The sequence below is a fragment of the Lepidochelys kempii genome, chromosome 14 (genome assembly GCF_965140285.1).
Source record: "Lepidochelys kempii isolate rLepKem1 chromosome 14, rLepKem1.hap1, whole genome shotgun sequence".
NCBI classification, from domain to species: domain Eukaryota; kingdom Metazoa; phylum Chordata; order Testudines; family Cheloniidae; genus Lepidochelys; species Lepidochelys kempii.
The window spans coordinates 20,372,021-20,394,500 of record NC_136393.1 but is presented as its reverse complement, the minus strand read 5'-3'; the positions used below and the strand labels follow the sequence as shown (position 1 = coordinate 20,394,500).

General features: G+C 46.7%; 1 protein-coding gene and 1 non-coding gene across 2 annotated transcripts in view; one reads left to right on the top strand and one right to left on the bottom strand.

Annotated features, from left to right (window-relative positions):
- Positions 1-22,480, bottom strand: part of TRIM16 (tripartite motif containing 16) — a 207,723-nt gene that overhangs the window by 76,797 nt on the left and 108,446 nt on the right. The gene's annotated exons all lie outside the window — the stretch shown is intronic.
- On the top strand, positions 4,237-4,318 carry TRNAS-AGA (transfer RNA serine (anticodon AGA)). Its single transcript has one exon. It is a non-coding gene; the product is annotated as a tRNA-Ser (tRNA).

The window sequence follows — 22,480 nt, the reverse complement described above, 5'->3', positions numbered from 1 at the left end:
GATGGGGCCCTACCAGGTGAAAGACTTTCCAGCACTTCTGCAAGGGTTGGGGCCCTTGGACAGCGGCTCCTGTCCATTTGCTGGATCCGAAAAAAGGTCCTGAGTCAGTTTAAATGCAGCCTTCTAATACCAAAAGCCCTTTCTTGGTCTCCATAGTCACTGGAAATCCAGTTTGAACCAGAATATGCAAACTTCCCCAGAGAATGGTACTTCTCCGGAGGTGTTTACAATGCGAGTGATTGACATAATCACTCCCCACTGTTTTAACTCCTGACAGAGCTGTGGTTACCCTCCCACATCGGTAAAACACAATAATACATACAAGTCCACAGTGATATGTAAACCTCATACAATATGTTCCCCCAAACATACTGCAGACAGTTGCAAAATTGTGACAGATCTGCAACACGGGAGACTACAACTCCCATCAGCCCTCTTGGTTGCAGAGAAAAAGCTTGAAAATGGGACCCAAGAGAGTACCCTAAAGGCTCAATAAACAGAAGGTAATTAAAAAGAACCATGTTTTAAATCTCATGATTTTTTAAGCCAAATATCCAGGATTGGGGGGAGGGGAAGGGTGACTGATGCTTTTTGAACACTTGTCATTAGCAGTATTGCAGCTGGGTTTAACTTCATCAGGTAAAGCCATGCGAAGCTTGGTAGCTTCCAAGAACAAAGGCTTGGGTGAATTTTGTTTAATTTCTGCTTGTTCAGGTTTACACCCCCCGCCCCCCCCCCCGAGTTTCACAGACCAGGAGCCACCCAAGGTAAGCCCGTGCCGCAACCCCGAGCCCCCCCCCCCCAAACTCGGAGCCTCCTCCTGCATTCCAAACCCCTCATCCCCCGCCCCAGCCCAGAGCCTGCACCCCCAGCCCAGAGCCCATACCCAGTCCTGCACCCCAACCCTTTGCCCCAGCCTAGAGCCCCCTCCCACACCTTGAACCCCTCATCCCTGGCCCCACCCCCGAGCCCACACCCCCAGCCCAGAGCCTGTACTGCCTCCTGCACCCCAACTCCCTGCCTCAACCCGCAGCCCCTCCCACAGTTCAGGCTGGGGGTGTGGCGCCAAGGGATTTGAAGCCCCCTCCTGCGCTCCAAACCCCTCATCCCTAGCCCCAGCCCAGACCCCACACCCCCAGCCCAGAACCCATACGCCCTCCCAGACCCCAACCTCCTGCCTCAACCCACAGCCCCCTTATAGAATCATAGAAGATTAGGGTTGGAAGAGACCTCAGGAGGTCATCTAGCCCAAACCCCTGCTCAAAGGAAAACCAACCCCAACTAAATTACTCCAAATCATTCTTGCACTCCGAATCCCTCAGCCCCACCCCCCCAGCCTGGAGCCACCTCCTATACCCCAAACCCCTCATCCCCAGCCCCACCCCAGAGCCCGCACCCCTATGTGGAGCCCTCAGCCGCTCCCGCACCCCAACCCCCTGCCCCAGCCCAGTCATGGTGAGTGACGGTGGGGGAGAGTGAGCCACTGAGGGAGGGGGAATGTCGTGAATGGGGGGGCAGGGCCTCAGGGAAGAGGTGGGACTAGGGTATTTGGTTTTGTGCGATTAGAAAGTTGACAACCCTACAGCCCCTGGCAGCCTCCATCAGCTCTGTTCCCCTCCTGGAGCAGCAGCCACAGAGCCCCTTGTTCCAGGGACCCACCACAGGAGTTAGCTCCACTCCACTGTGGCTTTCTCCCCAGGGCTCAGCCTCTCTCAGTCTTTCCTCCTTCCAGCAGCCCTTTATAGGCCCAGATGTTGCCCAGCCCTCTTGAATTAGCTGAACTGGGCTCACCTGCTCCAGTCCAGGGGCACTGGGTTCAGTCAATCCACAGAGACCAGCTACCCTGTGGCAGGCCACCATTAACATTATCTGAGCAGTGCTATTATCCCCATTTTGGAGGTGGGCAACTGAGGCACAGAGAAACTAAGGCCCAGATCCACAAGGAGTCTTAGGCACTATGATCCACAAAACTGCCAACAAACCCTATAGGCACCTAAACTCACTTGCCATGCCAGAGAGCAAGTGAGAATGACTCCGCAGTCCAGCGGTTAGGGCACCAACATGGGAGACCCAGGCTCCAGTCCCCCTGCTCCAATCACTCTTCCATTATTTATCCACAGTGGGACAGCTTCATAGGAGAGGGTGAGGGAGCCCCACATCAGACTATCCCATACTCTGTGGTGAGAGCTCTCTCCTGAGAGGTGAGAGAACCCTGTTCAAATCCTTTCTCCCACTCTGGCAGAAATGGGCGGGGGAACTGAACCTGAGTCTCCCACATCCCAGGCAAAGGCTCTAACCACTAAGCTAAAAGTTACAAGGTAGGTGGCAGCAGCACCACCACCTCCTCCTGCTGCTCTTATGTGTGGAGTGTGGTTGGTGCCAAACTCATTCCCTCCAGAAGTGGCTTAGGTGCCTAAGCTGCCTTGCTCCAGGTTCCCGTTCATGGATCGCTAAGTACAGATGGCTGCCTCTCTGCAGCCTGGACTTTGGTGCCTGTCTCTGAGATAGGGGCCGGGGTTAGCACACACACCTGCCATTAGCATATCCCATTGGCTAGCTGAGGTGGCTCCTCGCCTCGCATGCTGGCTTGGGTGGATCACATTCTTAAGCGCCTCTCTCCCCCCTGTCCATTGTATAGGGCACTTAGGGGCCTAACTCAGCTTTGTGGATTGTGCGGTTGTCCCTGTGGTTTTCTAGGTGCTAGGACACTCAATGTTGCAACAGCTAAGTCCCTTTGTGGATCCCACCCTAAGTGATTTGCCCAAGGTCACACAAGTAGACTATGGCAGAGGAAGCAAACCCAGGTTTCCTGTGTCCCAGGCTAGCAACTTAACCACTGGACCTTCATTCCTCCAGCAAGCTTATATAGAGATCTTTGGATAAAGAATATTATAGAAGTGCCGAGAGTTATAATTATAACTATGCTGGTCCCCATTGCTACTCTCCAAGGTCAGGGAAACTCTTAAAGAAATGATGGCCTCCCCCTCCTTTCCCATTTCTCCTCACTGAGCTCAGAGACATGGGCCGGGCTAGCGGCTCCTCAGCACCACAACACCCTCCAGAACCCCACGCAGTCTGTTAGCTAATCACAGAGCACTTCAGCCCCAACACATTACATGGGGATGAATCACTCACTGACCTCTGCCTTCTGGAGTGTTCAGTTTCTTCTAATTTTATGGGCTGTATCAACTGGGTTATTGAATCCAGATGTCTGCAAAATGTGACCGCAAAGCAGAGAAACCCAGAAGGAGTGGAGTCAGTGGCAGGAATCGGAGCTGGTAATCCATTTTTCATAAACAAACAATGGCCTAGGAGGAAGAGAGCCACCTAGTCTCCCCACTCACTACCTTGGATCCTGAAGGAGCAAGCAGCAGGTTATTATCCCCCCAAGCAATTCCAGATTTCTCACAATAACTATCTTGTCCACTCATCCTTTCCAAACAACTCAAACACTGGAGGCATAAGCCGCATGGTTATTCTCAGGCTCAGACTGTGATGGCTCCCCCCTGGATGATGTCCTGAAATGGCAGCAGTACAAGTGTGGACCCAGCTTGGCTTTGGTGCTTCATTAGGGGCATCAAACCTTCTACGGGAACAGCAAGTGGGCAGGAACAGAGCCTCAGGGTTCTTGAGTTGTCTCCTTCTGTACAACTGAATCATGGCACGAGTTGGCCAGTGACTGGTATCAGCTGACAAGCTCTAGCAGGAATACATGGTTCGGGTAGAAATGCAGCTGGGTAGGAGACAACCGCTGTGTAGTTGTTGCAGGGAGCCAAGCATTAATACACTCAAGCCCTACTTAAAACTACAAATAAAAGCATGTTTGTGACCCCTTTACAACATGGTTGTCCCCAGACACGGGCCAAATGTGGCACCATCTTTGTAGCGTACATGGGATCTTGACTATGTCCCTGACCCATCCTAAAGCCTTGGAGAATCAAAGGATCTATTGTGGTTCAGGGACATGGTTAAGGTCCTGTCTACATGACAAAATTAAGCCATGCTTTACCTGTGTCAGGAATGACTGCTGTAACCGAGTCTCCAGTAGAAGTGTATTTACAATGTAACGTAAAGAACTAACTGCTTTGCTGTTCTGAAACATGGTGCTTGACTGCTGTTTGGATTCTGATTGGTAACTTTTTTTAATATAAGGACAGAACACTATTTCACTCTGGCCCTTGTTTAAGGCAGCAAAATTACTTGAAAAATATAGCACAAATTTTGATGGGGCTCACAGCTGTGATGGCCGAGTGGTTAAGGTGTTGGACGAGAAATCCAATAGGGTTTTCCTGCACAGGTTCAAATCCTACTCACAGCAAGGCCATACTTGCTAACCAGGGCAATACATCTCTACAGACCCCTGAGATGCTCTCAATACACTCCCCACCCCAAGTAAACCCAGTTCTGCTCCTTGCATAGAAATGCCTGGGATGGTGCCTCACGCTGTGTCCCTGAGGTCCGAGGCAAACTCTCAGCTCCCGAAGCCTCTGCCACTCACCTTGGGGGGAGGGATAGCACAGTGGTTTGAGCATTGGCCTGCTAAACCCAGGGTTGTGAGTTCAATCCTTGAGGGGGCCATTTGGGATCTGGGGCAAAAATTGGGGATTGGTCCTGCTTTGAGCAGGGGGTTGGACTAGATGACCTCCTGAGGTCCCTTCCAACCCTGGTATTCTATGCTATGTCTGTAACAGTCGCCCCTAGGAGCTCCAGTCAAAGATCAGAACCCCACGGAGCTAGGTATGGTCAAGTAATAAAGAGGGGCCCCCACTCCAGAGAGTTCACAATCTAGGTATCAGACAGGAGGAAGCAAATGGACGAGAGGCAAACGGGTGTGAGGCTGAGATAATAAAACAACATGAAAGAAGACATCTCAGCTCCCCTCTTGTCCAGCCTAAAACAGTGTTATTTAAAAGGGCCAGTACTTAGCACTGTGACGATCTGAATGGGAATGCATGTACAGGGAAAGTTGAAAAGTTCCTGGCTGGGTGCACCCCAACAAAGGCTCCTATGGGGGAGGAACAGAGAGGGTACAAGAAAGGTAGGACTGAGGGAGGGAAAAACACTTATTTTTTAAATAGATCCCTGTCCTTTCCCTTATCTGAGGCTTTGGCATGATGAGCTGCTCTGAGACTATCTTAGCTGGGGATTTCAAAGAACTGTCTACAGATTCCATGTCCCCTGAGAGGGGATTTTTCATCTCATACATCACTGACAACTTTCCACAGGGATGCCAGAAAGCCTGCACAGGCTGTTTTTATACTGAGGACAGAAGGAGCTTCAGGAACACTGCAGGCTGCATGTAGGAAAGGAGTTGTAATAATTAGGCCTCCAAGTTTACCCTAATTGTGAGCTCAACTGTAAAGAGTAAATGTAAGTTCATTAACCAATAATACGTTAATAGGAAAAGGTGCACAAGTGAGACAAAAGGACTAAATTAGTCCAAACAAAAAGGCCTATTGATGTAACTCAAGGACTGTGTTAAAATCATGCCCAATAAACAAAAAGGAGCAGAGGACCAGAATCAATTAATCAAAATTGGTGTGTCAAAATTGGTGGACAAACTAATAATGGGATGGGCTATTCTGCCTTTTGGGGTCCTTCAAGAAAGAAACTTTGGGAGAAAAATTGGCTACTGGAGCAAACTTCACTCATCTCCTAGGGCCCAGAGCCTTTGTCACCATGATCCTGAGATATGTCCTCATCAGACAGAGCATTGCCACCTTAACCGGCTCCAGCCAAATCCCAACCACCACTTGGGATGAAACAGGATTAGACTTTAACAGCAATGATAGCTCCCACCCATTTCAACTTGCTTCTCTTTTCCCCAAAAAGGACAATTATCTTTTATACCAATCTAAGACCGTCAAACCCGGGGGGTTTTCTAAAAAACAAAACAAAACTCTACAACTAATGGGTTTGTCCTCTCGTTTTCACACACACCCCTTTTCAGTGGTAGAATGGAAAAAGGAAAAAACAAAAGGGGGAAGGAAAACCCCAAAAAGCCAAAAAAAAATTAAATGCCTATAGGAGTTTTTGTGAAAACATTCAAACAAATAACAAAATATTCATTTTCAAAATCTGGAGCATGAAAATAACTTCAAGAAGTGCCGACATTTTGGGGAATTTTCTTTTTCAGTTTCTCAGCCAGCTCTACTGATGTGTAAGCCCCACAGGGGATATTCACCCCTGTGCAGACACAAGGCCTATGCACCACTGCAACCCTGGTGGCTTAAGTGGGATGAAAGTGAGGCATAACACTTGGGGCTGGCTCGCTGTACAAGGGTGAATTTCCCATGTCAAGCTCCTTTTCAATTTGTTGTGCAACCTCTATGCAATGTTATAACACCAGCCATCCAAACTGTACGTCAAGGAGGAGTGTCTCAGGGTAAGAACCTGTTAAATTGCTAACTTTGCATTCCAGTTCATTCAGCACTTGCTGCTCAGAGCAAATGTAAGTTGCACTGTGGTAGATGAGCCCACAAGATGTTTCTCATTTTCTGTCCAGTCCTTGGAAAGAATAAAGCACAGTATGAAATAAATAAAGAACAATATGAGATACAAGCTTTGCGTTCGTACTGGAGCTCATTTTATTGTACCTGGGTGGCTGAATCGTTACTGCGCTTGGCTTTTCCTTTGGCTGCCTCTGCATTGTAATAATGTCCCATTGTACTGGAAACTCAAATTGTGATTTAAGACGAACTTTGTATCTGAGCCCATAACTCTTGTGCAACAGCAGCATGTGCATCAAGAATGTTCTGAGGACATGAAGGGGGATGAGTTTTACATATGCATGTCTTCATGCCAAGGTTCAGCCTGATGTGAATTGAAACAGCTGACTTCTAACACCCCCTCAAAAACCAGAGCTTATTGGAAGGGAATCCCTGCCAGAAGAGAAACTATAGCAACCGCTGCAATAAAATAACATTTCTGCATACAGCTATTTTTACATAGCAGTGCCACTCCTGGCATGACAGTTTAGAGCACCTTTCTGAGCTTTGCTGCCAGGCTTAGATGGATATCATAGTAGAGAGACAAGGTGAGTTAAGTAATCTCTTCTGTTGGTGACAGAGACAAGATTTCAAGTTTATACAGAGCTCTTCCTCAGGTCTGGGATATGTACCTCTGTGTACCTTGAAAGCTTGTTTCTCTCACCAACACAAGTTGGTCCAATAAAAGATATTACCTCACCCTCCTTGTCTTCCTAATATCCTGAGGCCAAAATGGCTACAATAACACTACATACAACAATGCATAGTATCATAGTAGTCAGAGGCAGAAGAGCCTATTAGATTGTCAAATACATCCTCCTGCAAGGGTAGAAAATACTGCCCAAAGAAAATGATTAATCAGACGTTAGATTTATTCTAGGCTTGATCTTGCCCAAAAGACATAGAACATGTTAGGGCCAAATTTTGAACCCTCTAAAGTCAATGGGACTTTTGCAATCGACTTCAGTTGGACTACCATAAACAACCCCACCATTGGACTGGCCCTAAAGCCTGGAAAAGAGTATTTGTGCCCTGTGGAAAGTAGAGGGTGATGATCCAGGGGGTTGGACTAGATGACCTTCTGGGGTCCCTTCCAACCCTGATATTCTATGATTCTATGATCCATGGTAGAGATATTGATTTAGGGTCCATCTTGGCCCTATTTAAGTCAATGGAAATTTTGCCATTGACTTCAGGGGGGCCAGGATTTCACCCAAAAAGTGAACCCCTCTGCCAGCTCAATTTCTAGGAAGGACTGACTTCTCATACCCTTTCAGCCTATGGACCACATATGTGCTGCTTTGGCCTCTTTTGCATGAAACAAGTGTCTCTGAGTATTTACCATGGCAGAGAAGACAGATTTCCTGAAAAAAAAGTATAATTCTTTCTACCTTCTTGCTAGTATTTCTGATTATGGTTCTCAGGTTGCATTGTGACTCTAGAGACTAGGTAATATTCAGGATCTTACGTTGGACAGAAAACCAAGAGAGGACACTACAGACAAAAACCAACAGGAGGTGAGTGTAATGGCTTTTAGAGGTAGAATCTAACCACAGGTGCCCTGAAAGAATCTGACATGGCACGTTAGCAGGGGCCAAGTCCTAGAGTCCTGTTAGTGGACCTCAGGTGTTTTGAGATAAGCAGTGCTGGGCACTATGCATCTAAGCTTAGGATCCATCCTTTAATGGACAGATAAGAGGCATGTAGTATGATTCAGAAGGCCCTCCAACTTTGCTATGCCCTTGTGGTGGGGTGTACCAGGCCCTCTGAGACACCCTGCTAGAGGCCTCACGGTTCTACCACACTCCGCCCCAGAAAAGCAGTTAAGGTAGGTCCTCCAGGCCTGCCTATAAAGGCTGCAGGGAAGCAGCCAATCAGAGTTCAGCAGGCTCAGATAAGAAGAGCTGCAGGGTCTGAGCTAGTCAGTTGCTGGCAGGAACCAGAGGAACAAGGAAGATGCTCCTTGCTGGAGCCCAAGGGAGAACCAAAAGATGGGTTCTGGTGACATTGGCATTGCATGAGGAAGAAATTCAGCCCTGAGGTCGGGGTGAAGAGGAAGGGGCTATGTGGGAAGAGGCGCAGGGAATAGCAGGAGAAGCTGCAGCAGTATTCACTGCTTTTTGTAGGGTCCCTGAGTTGGGACCCAGAGGAGTAGCAGGGTGGCCTAAGCTCTGAGAAGGGAATGAAGCTTGTTTTGAAGCCCAAATTAAGAGCAGGATTTAGTCTCCAGGGAGAAAGCACTGGGGGCGGTCCTCTATACCCGGACAGACATAGACTTCAAGCTAGCCCAGAAGGGTGTGAGAACTGAGGCCAAAGACAGGGCTAAAGATGCCAACAAGGGCACAGTGATAGGTTCTGTTGGACTTTTGTTACCCCAGAGGTGGTTCCTTCATGTGATGAGACTCTGTGTGACTTGGCCAGAGGGCTGAGCCACTGAAGAACCACCTGACGAGGGTAACTGCCAACAGTGGACACTGCGAGCAGAGAAATAGAGAGTGCAGGTTCACACACACCCGACAGGAGGTGCTCACGAGAGATGAGTGCACACAGTCACAGTCCTTTACATGATGGAGAATACCTGAACTCAGTTAAAAGAGCAACAGTTATTTCAGATCCAATACTGAGTGCATGCTAGACTATTTGTAGAGAATTATTCTTTCATGCTAATTTGACTTGCATGAACTTGGTGCCTCTGTGAATGTATTGGGCAGATAGCACTGACTAGAACAAGGCAGAGTGCAAACTTGAGATCCTGGTGGTGCCAATGCTCCTCAGCCATGACCCAAAGCATCCCTGCTATTCCAACTTTACACTCCTGACCTATAGCTTTGCCAATTCACATCACTTGTCACCTGAGAGTCTATTCTTGGGCCCAGCAGACCTCTGCCAATGTGTCTCATTCCTAATCCATAATACCCTCTGCCGAGAACTAGGCTCCTACTTTGTCAATGAATCCTGACCTGAAGTGACTTCTGTTACAATAGCCCCAGGCTTCAACACTACTTTGTTGGTTTGCATGCTGTGCTGCATGCTATTCCAGTTATGAGTCCCATGCACAACTCAATGCACCTCGAGTAAAATGTATCCCTGCGCTGAAAGCCAACATAAGCGTTATGCACCACTTAAGTCTCCAAAGGACAGTTTAAGTGGGAACTAAGTGTTGGATAGACCTCTGGATGGGGTGAATTTCAGATTTATTGAAGCTATGGACGATTGTGAATTTATAGCTCTCTCCTTTTTTACTACTTATAGTACAAAATGTGTGTAAACCCTAAAAGAAATCAAAAGGTAGCCAAATTTTGCCAAGAGATTAAACCTGAGTTTTGTAGGATTTCTTGAGAGGGTAAAAGTAAGGTAGTGCTCTCCACAGTTTGCAAAATACTCTGTGTTTGAGATCTGAAACACATTGACTCCAATAACCTGCTCCTTGTGGAGTCACGTTGTCTGTAAATAAGCACACCTTAGTTAGACTGAAGTAAGCAAACCTTGTGAGCTCCTAACTTAATATTTAGAAAAGATGTATATATCCCACCCTCTTAAGCAAATCTGTTTGTCATACGCCTTTAAGAAAAAGAACGATAGAGCTTCTCTTTGGCGAAGTATTTAGCAGAGTCATTAGTGCATGACTCTATTAAATTAGCTGCACAAAACAAGCAAATTCTCCAGGGATATGCAGGTAGGGGATGATCCATGGGTTCAAAGTATGTGTTGATGACAGGGGTGCCAACCCTCCAGAATTGTCCTGGAGTCTCCAGGAATTAAAGATTAATCTTTAATTAAAGATTATATAATGTGATGAAACCTCCAGGAGTATGTCCAACCAAAATTGGCAACCCTAGTTGATGATTCAAGCTATTCAAGATGCTGTAAACTTCCTGGGCCTGATCCTCCATTGCCCTGTACCTTCTGTCAACATTTATACCAGCACGAAGAGAGAGTGAAAGGCCCCCTGATCAGAAGGGAAGCATCTTGCACTCAGTGGCATTGGCATAAGTGACCGTACAAGGTGCCAAGGATACCAGGCTCCCTGCCTCTCAGGCTAGTTTTCAGTAGGGCACTATGCATTAAGGAAAACAATCTGATGTTTGGAAGTTTGACATTGGATCCAAAGGAGGCTGCTCAGGTTGTCTGGTGCAATTTTTAGTCAACATTCCTCAGTAAGTGTGTCTTAAAATTTACCTGAGGAGAGCTGGGTACTCTTGGGCATGGGTAATTGACATTGCTGACTGAAACTAAGCTGGACGTGGTTGACCCACCTGAGCACTGATCTACCAGCTTGCCCCTTACTGTTCTGCCAATCCATCTGTCTTAATCCAGACTTGTTCTCCCATTCTTGGGCCTCTCCTCAGCAGATACGAATAGTCAGGCCAAAATATTCAGCTGTGGCCTGTGATTCTGGTGGCCTCGGGTTTTGGGCGCCCAGCTCAACATATTTGGGGCCTGATATTCAAAGGTGCCAGATCTTACTGACTTCAACTCAAGTGGCAGGTGCTCAGCCCGCCAGAAAAATAAGACTCAAAAACAGAGGCACACAGAATTAGAGACCACTCTTGAGAAGTTTGGCCTTACTGGGAACCCAGTGAAAGAGGTAAAGTAGAATGTGGATAATCAGTCTTGCCTGCTTCTCAGGGAGTTACTTTGAGGATTTATCAGCCAGTGCTTACACAGTGCTTTGAAGAGGAAAAGTTTTATTATGTGTTAAATTGAAACATGATGCGCAAGACTTCTTGGTGAGAAGACCCCAGAGGTTTAAGCTGCGTATCTAGCACTATATTAATATGCTACATAACTGAGCATATAAACATCAAAATGCAAAACAAACACTGTGGGGTCAGGTCTCCAGCTGGTGTAAAAGAGCAGTATCAATCCGTGGATTTCAATGGAACTATACCTGTGTACACCAGCTGAAGACATGGCAGTGTCCAAAAAATTGGGCTTGTTACTCGGTCTTGCTAAGGTACTTATATGGCTCCCAGTTACCGTTATCTGAGCACTCCCCAGAACCCTGTGAGGTGGAAACTATTATCCGTATTTTACTGAGGCTGAGTGAAACTACGTAACTTGGCCCAAAGTCACAGAGTCTGTGGTAGAGCAGGGGTCTCCCAAACTAGCATCCTAATCACTTTCTCTCGTTCACACACACGCTGATTTTACATGGTGGTAACTTCGCTGACTGACTTTTAGACAGAGTAAATGAGAGCAGAATGGGGCCCCTTGTTTATCCATGAAATGTAACTCAGCACCCAGGCAGTTGGAGGGAGAAATACATTAATCAAATTAAAGATTACAAAAGACAGCTTCAATATTGACTTACGCAAAGTGAAAAAGAAAAGGTGCGTCAGCCCAGAACTCAAAAATGTGGCTACAATCGAAAGGCAATTCTCCCTGCTCCCTTCTCTACTTTTCTGTGGTTTGCAGTATATTATTTGCTGGATATTTTACCTCACCCTGTTTACCTCAATCTGCAACTTCCTGGCCTTTGTGTGAATTACTCCCCCACCTAGAATGTCACAGACGAACCATCTGTTTCACCCAAATTTGAGCTCAGCTGTATCCCACTATAGCCCCAAACACCTGGCAATTTCAGTTCAAGAAAGGCCCAAGACTAGGACTACTAGGAAATGTTTCAAGTCAAAACTATTATTTAGATTGGAAACTCTTCAGGGCGGGGACCATCTTATGGTTCTGTGTTTGTACAGCGCCTAACACAATGGGGTCCTGGGCCATGACTGGGGCTTCTAGGTGCTATGATAATACAAATAAATTGTTATAATGAATTCTAATCAGACTAGAGTGTGCTGACAGAGGTGCATTGAGAAGGAAGTTTGCACACCACCCTCCACATCATGTCTGGCTCTAGCCAGGGCTATTTGGCCCTCACTTTCTTGTGCGCTAAATTCACTCACTAATTTAAAAGAGGCACAGGAAACAAAGGCAGAGCTGGAGTCACTGTATCCTCCACCTGGGAGCAGCAGGGGAGAGCTGTCCTGCCAGGGATTATTTTAACCTTTAATATTTTTGGCAGCAGAATGTCAGTCAAGTGTTTCCTACTGGGTTTTGAGTTCTATTGGTGTGATAAGCTGGCAGGCCCCAGGAGGATCCTATTCTGGGAGGGAGGCAGGTTTGTTTTCCATGCTAATTGGCAACTAGCCAGCTACCCAGCCAGAAATAGGGGAACTTTCCCTCTCCCCACACCCAACCCAAGGAACCTCCACACACAGAATGAGGTACAGGGGGCTCAACTCCATGTTTCACCTCACAAGAGGAAGGGTTGCAGCTCTGAGCTGCTCTGAGGGATCAACATGGCACCCCATGTAAATGAGATCAACCTGATGGTTAAACAGATTGAACAGGAGAAGGAGCTCTCACTGCACCAGTTGGGAGGGGCAGTTCTAACTCGGACTATAGCAGATGTGGAAAAGCTGTGTTCACCCCATCCCACCTCCCTACCCTTTTTATTTTATCCCTTGGAACAGCCCAGGTTGCTGGCCATGGCCCAGAATAATAGGCAGAGCCCAAAGTGTTCTGGTCAAGCCCCCTTTCACCCTAACCCCTCACCCAGCATGCCCCATCACTAGGTGCACCCCTGGTTGCTGGGAATAGAGGATAATGCTTGCTAGTTCTTTACAACTACATCCATCCTGACTGGAGGTCTGGATAGCACTGACGGAGGACTCCCAGCCTGCTCTCAGGACACTGGTTTATCCAAGGGCTAACAGCTTAGGTTGGTCCAAAGCCTAGCTCAGGAAGCTGGAAGGGAAGGTAGGGGAATCCTTCCAGGGTGTTACATGTATAGCTCTACAGGAGGTTTTCATCTTCAGTGGCAATGGCAGACTTAGTGGAGAATGGTGCCAGCTCTTCCTGTGCCTAGGTTCACAGGACCGGGCTGGAATGTGGTTTGGGGCACAGGATGGATAACAGCAATTTCAAGGCATGTGAAAAATAACTAAAGTGGTTTTTTGTTTGATTGGGGGGGTTCTGGGAGGGCGGGGGCGGGCCTTTATCTCATTATTTGACTCCAGATGCTGACCTTGGCTCTGGGAAACTCATTTGTCTTGACTTCCAATTGGGGAACTTTCTGAGCCAAAGGCAAATGTCTATAGATTTATGCCATTTGGAAAAATCAGACAGTTGTGAGCCAAGCCACTTAACATATAAAACAAAAAGTCAATCCTGCAGGGATAATTCAAAGCTGACTCCAGAGCTCTGAAACGTCAAGCCAGAGATGACAGGAGTTGTAATTTGCACCATCTCCTTCTAGTTCACGAATGCCAGAATCTGCTGGATGCTCAGATCTGTGTGGACTATGGAACAGGGAGAAGCCAGAGGGAGACATTTCTTTTCTTTTCTCTGGGCTGTTTGTGCTAATTAAGGCAAAGGGGTCTGGCAGGGCTGGAAACAAACTAAGTTATCTACATGGCCAAGAGCTGCAAAGACAGTCATAGTCCATGTTTTTTCCATTGCGTTCTGCCAAAATACCCCATAGTACTCTCTAGAGATGAGACACAGTCCAGTCTTCCTGCTACAGCAGCTCTGTTATAGGTCTTTGCTTTTCCCCAGAAAAAACGGTGATCAGCAATGAATCATTCTAAGGTAATTAGGGCTGATCTGGTTGGTTTAGTCTCTAAGCCACAAGCCTCTTAAAACTTAGGTCTGCAGGCTAACCCCACTCAACTTCCCAGAGGTAGCCCATCTGTGCAGTGTTTTTAATTTGCAAGACTCCCTACTGGCCAGGGGACTAAAGGCACCATGGAAAAATGCTGGACACAGCTTCTTTCAGCATAATCACCCTGATGTTGGTGTTCGTTCTGTTAGCACAATTATCAACCCGGTGCAGCAAAAGCAGCAGCGATGGTGCCCTTTAAAAACTGCTGAAAAAGGCAGAGATGGTGAAAGGAAGTTGATAGTCCAGAGACGGGTTGATTGGCTGAGTTCCTGATAAATAGGAGAGCTGTTGGGAGAACACGACAATGCAGCATTTTACTGAAGGGATGTGGGTTTTCATGGTTTTAAGGGAACCAAGTGCTTCTGAAAGGTGCCACACTGATGCCCCTGCAACGTTCACAGTGTAGCTTCACAGAAGAACCATGGCAATGCAAGCCTCCTCATGCTGCCTCACCAATCAGCTGGATTCCCTGCTACCTGGTATTTGTGTTGTCATTCACACCTGTGCCAAATGAGTGCAAGGCCTCCATTCTGATTTGGTAGCATGTTGGACAGGTCTAAATGACGACACAAGGTACAAAGCAGTAGAGAATCAGGCCCATTGTGCTTGATCTCTGATGGGACAACCAGTTGAGGCAATAGGGGAATTTAGATTAGGGGGACCATCTTCGGTCACTGGCTTTTTTGCCCAGACTCCCAGCAATCTTGTCTCTGTCTTCACGAACAAGGTCAGCTCCCAGACTGCTGTGCTGGGCATCACAACATGGGGAATAGATGGCCAGCCCTCTGTGGAGAAAGAGGTGGTTAGGGACTATTTAGAAAAGCTGGACGTGCACAAGTCCATGGGGCCGGACAAGTTGCATCCGAGAGTGCTAAAGGAACTGGCGGCTGTGATTGCAGAGCCATTGGCCATTATCTTTGAAAACTCATGGCAAATGGGGGAAGTCCCGGATGACTGGAAAAAGGCTAATGTAGTGCCAATCTTTAAAAAAGGGAAGAAGGAGGATCCTGGGAACTACAGGCCAGTGAGCCTCACTTCAGTCCCCGGAAAAATCATGGAGCAGGTCCTCAAAGAATCAATCCTGAAGCACTTACATGAGAGGAAAGTGATCAGGAACAGTCAGCATGGATTCACCAAGGGAAGGTCATGCCTGACTAATCTAATTGCCTTCTATGATGAGATTACTGGTTCTGTGGATGAAGGGAAAGCAGTAGATGTATTGTATCTTGACTTTAGCAAAGCTTTTGACACGGTCTCCCACAGTATTCTTGTCAGCAAGTTAAAGAAGTATGGGCCGGATGAATGCACTATAAGGTGGGTAGAAAGTTGGCTAGATTGTCAGGCTCAACGGGTAGTGATCAATGGTTCCATGTCTAGTTGGCAGCCGGTGTCAAGTGGAGTGCCCCAGGGGTCGGTCCTGGGGCCAGTTTTGTTCAATATCCTCATAAATGATCTGGAGGATGGTGTGGATTGCACTCTCAGCAAATTTGCAGATGATACTAACCTGGGAGGAGTGGTAGATACGCTGGAGGGCAGGGATAGGATACAGAGGGACCTAGACAAATTGGAGGATTGGGCCAAAAGGAATCTGATGAGGTTCAATAAGGATAAGTGCAGGGTCCTGCACTTAGGACGGAAGAACCCAATGCACAGCTACAGACTAGGGACCGAATGGCTAGGCAGCAGTTCTGCGGAAAAGGACCTAGGGGTGACAGTGGACGAGAAGCTGGATATGAGTCAGCAGTGTGCCCTTGTTGCCAAGAAGGCCAATGGCATTTTGGGATGTATAAGTAGGGGCATAGCGAGCAGATTGAGGGACGTGATCGTCCCCCTCTATTCGACATTGGTGAGGCCTCATCTGGAGTATTGTGTCCAGTTTTGGGCCCCACACTACAAGAAGGATGTGGATAAATTGGAGAGAGTCCAGCGAAGGGCAACAAAAATGATTAGGGGTCTGGAACACATGAGTTATGAGGAGAGGCTGAGGGAACTGGGATTGTTTAGTCTGCGGAAGAGAAGAATGAGTGGGGATTTGATAGCTGCTTTCAACTACCTCAGAGGTAGTTCCAGAGAGGATGGTTCTAGACTATTCTCAGTGGTAGAAGAGGACAGGACAAGGAGTAATGGTCTCAAGTTGCAGTGGGGGAGGTTTAGGTTGGATATTAGGAAAAACTTTTTCACTAGGAGGGTGGTGAAACACTGGAATGCGTTGCCTAGGGAGGTGGTGGAATCTCCTTCCTTAGAAGTTTTTAAGGTCAGGCTTGACAAAGCCCTGGCTGGGATGATTTAAGTGGCGATGGGTCCTGCTTTTGAGCAGGGGGTTGGACTAGATGACCTCCTGAGGACCCTTCCAACCCTGATATTCTATGATTCTATGATTGATTCAATGGGGCCAAATTAGTGAGGTTCTCCCTTCTGTAGATACCTGCTGACTAGGAGTCTTATTAAAACAACGAACCCATTCCACCTAGGCCGTTGACTGTCCATCAAAAGATGATGTTCAGTAAACACTGATCTTGGCTTTATTGGAACCAATGACCTAGTAGCCAAAGGTTCCATAGCCCATTAATAAATTCATGAGTCATCCCATTCCATATATATCATCCCCCTATGTTCAATCTCTCCATCAATTCTTATTGCCCTTTCAAAAAAAAAAAATAGAGACCAAGTGTGAATGTGATAGAGTGACATCAACTTGGAGAAATTCTCGGGGAGGAGGGGAGTCACAGTTAGGCTACTTCTAGCTGAAGCTGGGTCACCATAATGCGGGGCTTTGAGGAGTAGTTCTTGGATGGAACAGTGGGTCACCAGGTACCAAAACAGTTGGGAAGGCAAAAATGTGACAGATTCCACATTGCTCTTTGCTAGGGTGACCAGACAGCAAATGTGAAAAATCAGGACAGAGGGTGGGGGGTAATAGGAGCATATATAAGAAAAAGACCCACAAATCAGGAAAGTCCCTATGAAATTGGGACATCTGGTCACCCTACTCTTTGCAAAGTCCATCCAACTCTCTGTGGGCCTTCTTTATATTAAGCCCTTCAATGTCAGCAGCCCAGCCTTCAGATCCCTGAGAAAAGGTTTGCTACAGTAATTGACTAGATACTGCCGTATAGCTTCTGTAAGACCCACTCTATTTGCCAGTGCTCTGTGGCTGCTTTGCACAGCTCCTGGAGGAAAAGCTTCCCTAAAGTGAGTGGGGCCAGCCACCACAGGATGCTCCCAGGATAGGGGAATTCCCAGGATGCACTGAGTCATGATGGTAACTCCTACATCATCATGTGACCAGAGGGCATGGCCAATGAAACGAAGGCCTGGGCAAGATATCCCTGCATCCAGCTAGTGCTCAGCTGCCAGAATGGTTCCTGGGTATCACTGGCACCCAGCAAAGATCAGTGTAGCCTTCAGGCTGCTCTATTTTACACAGGGCAACTGCCCCATTGGTCAGGGTCCTCCTGGATCCACCTCTCCAGACCTGATGAGCACTCCTCTGGCTAGCTGGAGAATCTAGACCGTAGTGTCTAGACCAACACTATAGTACTTCCTAATAAAGGAATGAGGAACCTCATAGTATCAAACTAATGTGCACAGCCCAACACCCACAAGCATTCCCTCCCCCTAAACCCCTGAAATAACAAACGTGTGTGTGTGTGTGTGTGTGTGTGTTCATTCGCACCCATTGGATGGAAAATAATTTAGATAAGGAATAGGTTTTCATTTCAAGTCGCTAATGGTCTTCAGGATCAAGCTTCTATAGAACCGTGAGCTAGCAATCTACAGCTGTAACTACTGATTAGGATTTCTGATCATCAGCATGCAGCTCTTGAAATTATGATTGTTACATTACCATGCACGCATCATGCAAAGCATGAGTGGCTGAGATCACCTCTTTGTTAATCCTCCTCTTCTCCACATAAGTCCATTAGCAGATGGTAAGAGCCTGCCTGGGTTTTGCTGATTACTAGCGATGAGAAATTCTGAGCGGCTGAGCTTGTGACCGAGAGCCATTGCCAAGTAAAATATTGGATTTGATGATGTCCTGACTATACAAAGTAGTCTACACCATAAAATAAATGATTGCACGTAGCAAAGCGAAAGGGAATTTGTAACAACTGAAGATTTCAGCAGAAGTATTACTGAGCCTGTCTGAAGTTAAAGGCATCTTTTATGACAAAAACAGGTGTGAACTGTCAATCTTTCCATCACCTCTCCAGCTCCAACCAAGAAAGGGAATTATTAGTTGCAATCAGCCAGCATAGCTGGATATTTTTTCCAGGTTTCATAACTTGCATTTAACAGTCAGAAAAAATAGAAACAGTGAAAATATGCTAGAGACATTCAGAGCACCCGTAAAAGTACAAATAGTTATAAATGTGGACATGACAAAACAGGAAAATTAGAGGTTGCTCCTGTGTTCTGCTAATATGTCAGGAGAAAACTGTACTTAGATCGTAACTCCAAAAACCAAAGTCTCCATTTCAAGAACCAGCTAAGGTTACCTAGGACAACAGTGCATTTAGTAATCCCATCATTTACAAAACACCAGCACATAAAAAACAAGGAAATAAATAGCTGAGTATGCCAAAAAATCTTACACTGCCCACATAATCAACAGAAGCAGATGATTCTCAGGGGGTAGGATTTTCAAAAGGACCCAGTGCTTGGCCTATCTCTGGCTCCCATTGGAGTCAGGTAAAATTCCAGCTGATTTCACTGGGAGCAGAATTGGCCCAACACCGAGCACTTCTGAAAAGTCATCACAGCATAGCCACTGTAACTCTGAGTTTGTCAGCACTGGGACAGAAATCATGGCTTCTACTGCTTTTTTCATAGCAACACAGGACTTGCCAGACTGCATCAGACCCGAGGTCTGTCCAGCCCTGTGTCTTGTCTCTGACAGTGGTCAGCACTAGATGCTTTAGAAAAAAGTGTCAGAGCACCATAATAGTCCTATGCAGGGATCTGGCCCCTACTTAGGCATCAACCTGGCTTCTAATCGTCAGAGATTGGCTAAAGCTCTGAAGCACAAGGTTTAATATCCCTTCCAGAATTTGTTGTAGTTAATTATGACAGCTCCTGATCTCCATAGAAAGAGGCAATCTTTTTTAGAATCTTGTAGTCATACAAAGCCACAGCCTTCCTCACCCAACCCAGCACCCTAATCAACATGCCTCCATGTGGTTTTTTTTGTTAACTGGGCTCTCTATATACCCGGCAAAGTAGAGTATAGACTTGAAATGGTTGTAAACAATTTTTGCTGTAAAAGAGTATTCATTTGACTTCTCATGATTTCCGAGGACAAACAAGATTACAGTAATGATACATTATGTCCAATGGCTTCTCATTCTTTAAAAGACATTAAATTTTTGAACCCGTGAATGTTTGCTATGATTAAAATGCATCTTTTCCTTTTTTTTTTTTTATGATGACAAACTATAAGCCTTACGGACAAGATGGAGGTATATTCACAGCTCTGCTGCCAGCTTCCTATGTGATCTTAAGCCAGGTATGTGACCTTCCTACGTGACTTTCTAGATTTTATGGCCAGAATTTAAACAGAGGTCAGCAGCACCCACAACTCGGGCCAGCACCCAACATGCACTTCTGAGCCCTTTTGCAAATCTGGCTCCTATTTAGGGGCCTAAATGGGAGCTAGGCTCTTTTGAAAGTCTGGCTTGAATTGTGGTTTCTCAGTACTTGAAAGCTCAGCCCTCCTGAGCTCTTTTGAAAAATTGACCCTATGTTACTCAATCAGACCATTTGAAAAATGAGCGTAGCGATTTTGCTCCTTCCCTTTGGGCGTGGTAGAGGCTCGCATTAAATAAGGATTGTGAAACAGGGTACATCTAATCTGCGATAAAAGATCCATGGCAAGGCCATGGCTAGCCTGGGTCAGCAGACTTGGTCACAGGGCTACAAAATTGCAGTGTAGCGGTTCAGGTTCAGGCTCAAGCTAGAGCCCTGGATTGGAGACCCTACCCCATGATGGTGTTTCAGAGGCTGGGCTCTAGCCCGAGCATTGACACTGCGATTTTTAGCCCTGTAGCCCACACATGAGTCAGCTGACCTGGGCTCTGAGACTCATTGCTGTGGGGTTTTTATTGCAGTGTAGACCTACCCACAGAGAGATTTATTCAGGCTCTTCTCTAGAAGAGGTGGACCTAGAGCTCAGAACCTGCATACATTCCCCAAGAGGGCTAAAGGGGCATTTCGGTAAGGAATGCAAGAGCAGGAGTTCCTTTTCACTTTTGAAAAGCTGCCCAGGTTGTTTCAAAGGTTGACAATGAAAATATTCCCGTCTCTTGCCTCATCTGCTTGATGGCGTTACAGATACAGAATCAGGTTTAGTTTTCAAATAGCTGCAATTTTTTTAAACAAATCACTATCCCTGCCATTGAAATCAGCCTGTTGAAGAGCAGACTCACCACTGTGCACGCTCTCGTGGTTGGATGTGGCATAGCCTGGTGCTTCTCCTTTGGCACCACCCACGAACAGCCGCTCCAGTTCAGGGGTGATCTACTTCTCCTCATGACTGAGCCCTCTGGCCAGGCATCTATGGCCACCCCATTCCAGGGTGACCATACGTATGTCTTGTATGTCTATTACCCAGAAGCTTCACATGGGGTCTTCAGCTAAACTACAGACTTAAGTCCTTTCCAGACTTTATTTCCACGGCCTAAACATCACCTTTGTCAGGGGGCCTGGAGGGAAACCCAGGTCCTCCCTCTGCTCTGGGTTCCAGCCCAGCAACCCTGTAATAAGCAGCTAAGTGCTGCCCCACTGCTTCCTACCACAGCCTGTCTCTAGACCTTTTACCAGCCCCTTCCTGGGCACACTCCTCCACAGATTCCAAAAGGAAAGCCCACATAGTCCCAGGGAACAAAGTATATTTAGGAGCCTCATGCCAAGCTTGCCTGTCCCTAGGGAGGCTCCAGGATCTAGACATCCTCCAGCTCCAGTGAGGCATTCCTTCAGGTAGTCCTGGGATATACCTGGCATAAGAAGACCTCCTCTCCTCCCAGCCAGCCCCCGAGTGAGCTGGGTTTTTCCCTTTTTAAACCCTCCCTTCAAGCTTGTAATTTGGAGAAGGGCAGGGCTAATTGAGCCACAGGCTCTCATTAACCCCTTCCTGCTTAGTGCAGGGTGCATCCACCCCATCCCACAGCCTCTTTCATGAGACAACATCAAAATCTATCTCACTTTCAGGTTTCATGGTGTAAGCTAGTTCCTTTTAGCAAACAAACAGAGGGACATGAAGCCAAGTTAGACCCTTTGCAAGCATTTCAAAGACAAGCCCTTTAGTTTATTCAAGCTAATCAAAATTTTCAGAACACTGTTGTAGTTGGCAATTCCTGGGGTCACAAAAGAAAATAAAATCAGCCTTCAACAGCTACCAAATGAACCACACTCCTGCAGAGCCAAGCGTGAAACCTGAATCCTCAAGTTCCATGTGCATATGCTCAGAGCATGCATAGATGACAAGTGTTTGCCAGTGCTCCGACTATACTCGGTCTCCAGCCACTGACCAGTAGTTCCGTTGCTGGTGAAACAGTGGGAAATCTCCTCCAAAAGAGAAAGCCCCACTCACCTCCCAGGTATGAGGCATTTTGGTGGGTGGTTGAGATGCTGTGTGCGAAGTTTGTTCTGTCACTGCCTTGACCGTACTTCTACAAGATTTCCATTTCGAGGGCTGTCAGCTTTTCATGAGCACTCAAATCAATTTCCAATGTCTTTTGTAAAAGCAAAGTGACAACATGTGAGGGCTGCACTGTTTACATTCACTGAGTCTGAAATAACTGCTTTTTTGTGCATTTCAAGATGCTTGAAGTAAGTAAAAGTGTGACATGGCTCAGAATGTAAAAAGAGTAACCAGAGCTTTAAAAGGCCACGAGGAAAACAATTAAAATTGTTCCCTTTCCTGAGCTCAGGCAGATGTTTAAAATTATGTCAGCGACCCCCAAGCAGTAAACATTTCTCTGGAAAACGTAACTGCGGTTTGCAGAAAAAGAGAGATGTGTCCAGCGTAAAGCAAAGTTCACTGCTAAGTGAGCACTGGGAATGTCAAACACGCTTTGCCTCCAAAATAGCAAATAAGCACATTATAAACAATGTGATTAATACATGCTGCTCTCGCTTAGGACTAGGAGCCTCCGTGTTTGTTTAACATAATGCAAACTGGTTAGACTGAAAATTGTTTCATGGCCCAACAATATTAAAGCAGTATGTGGAATTTATTAATATAACTTCCTACTACGTTTCCAGGACACTGCAAGTTCTAGGTGGCATAGTTCCCTTCTGGAAGCAGGACAAAGTGATGCAAGCCACA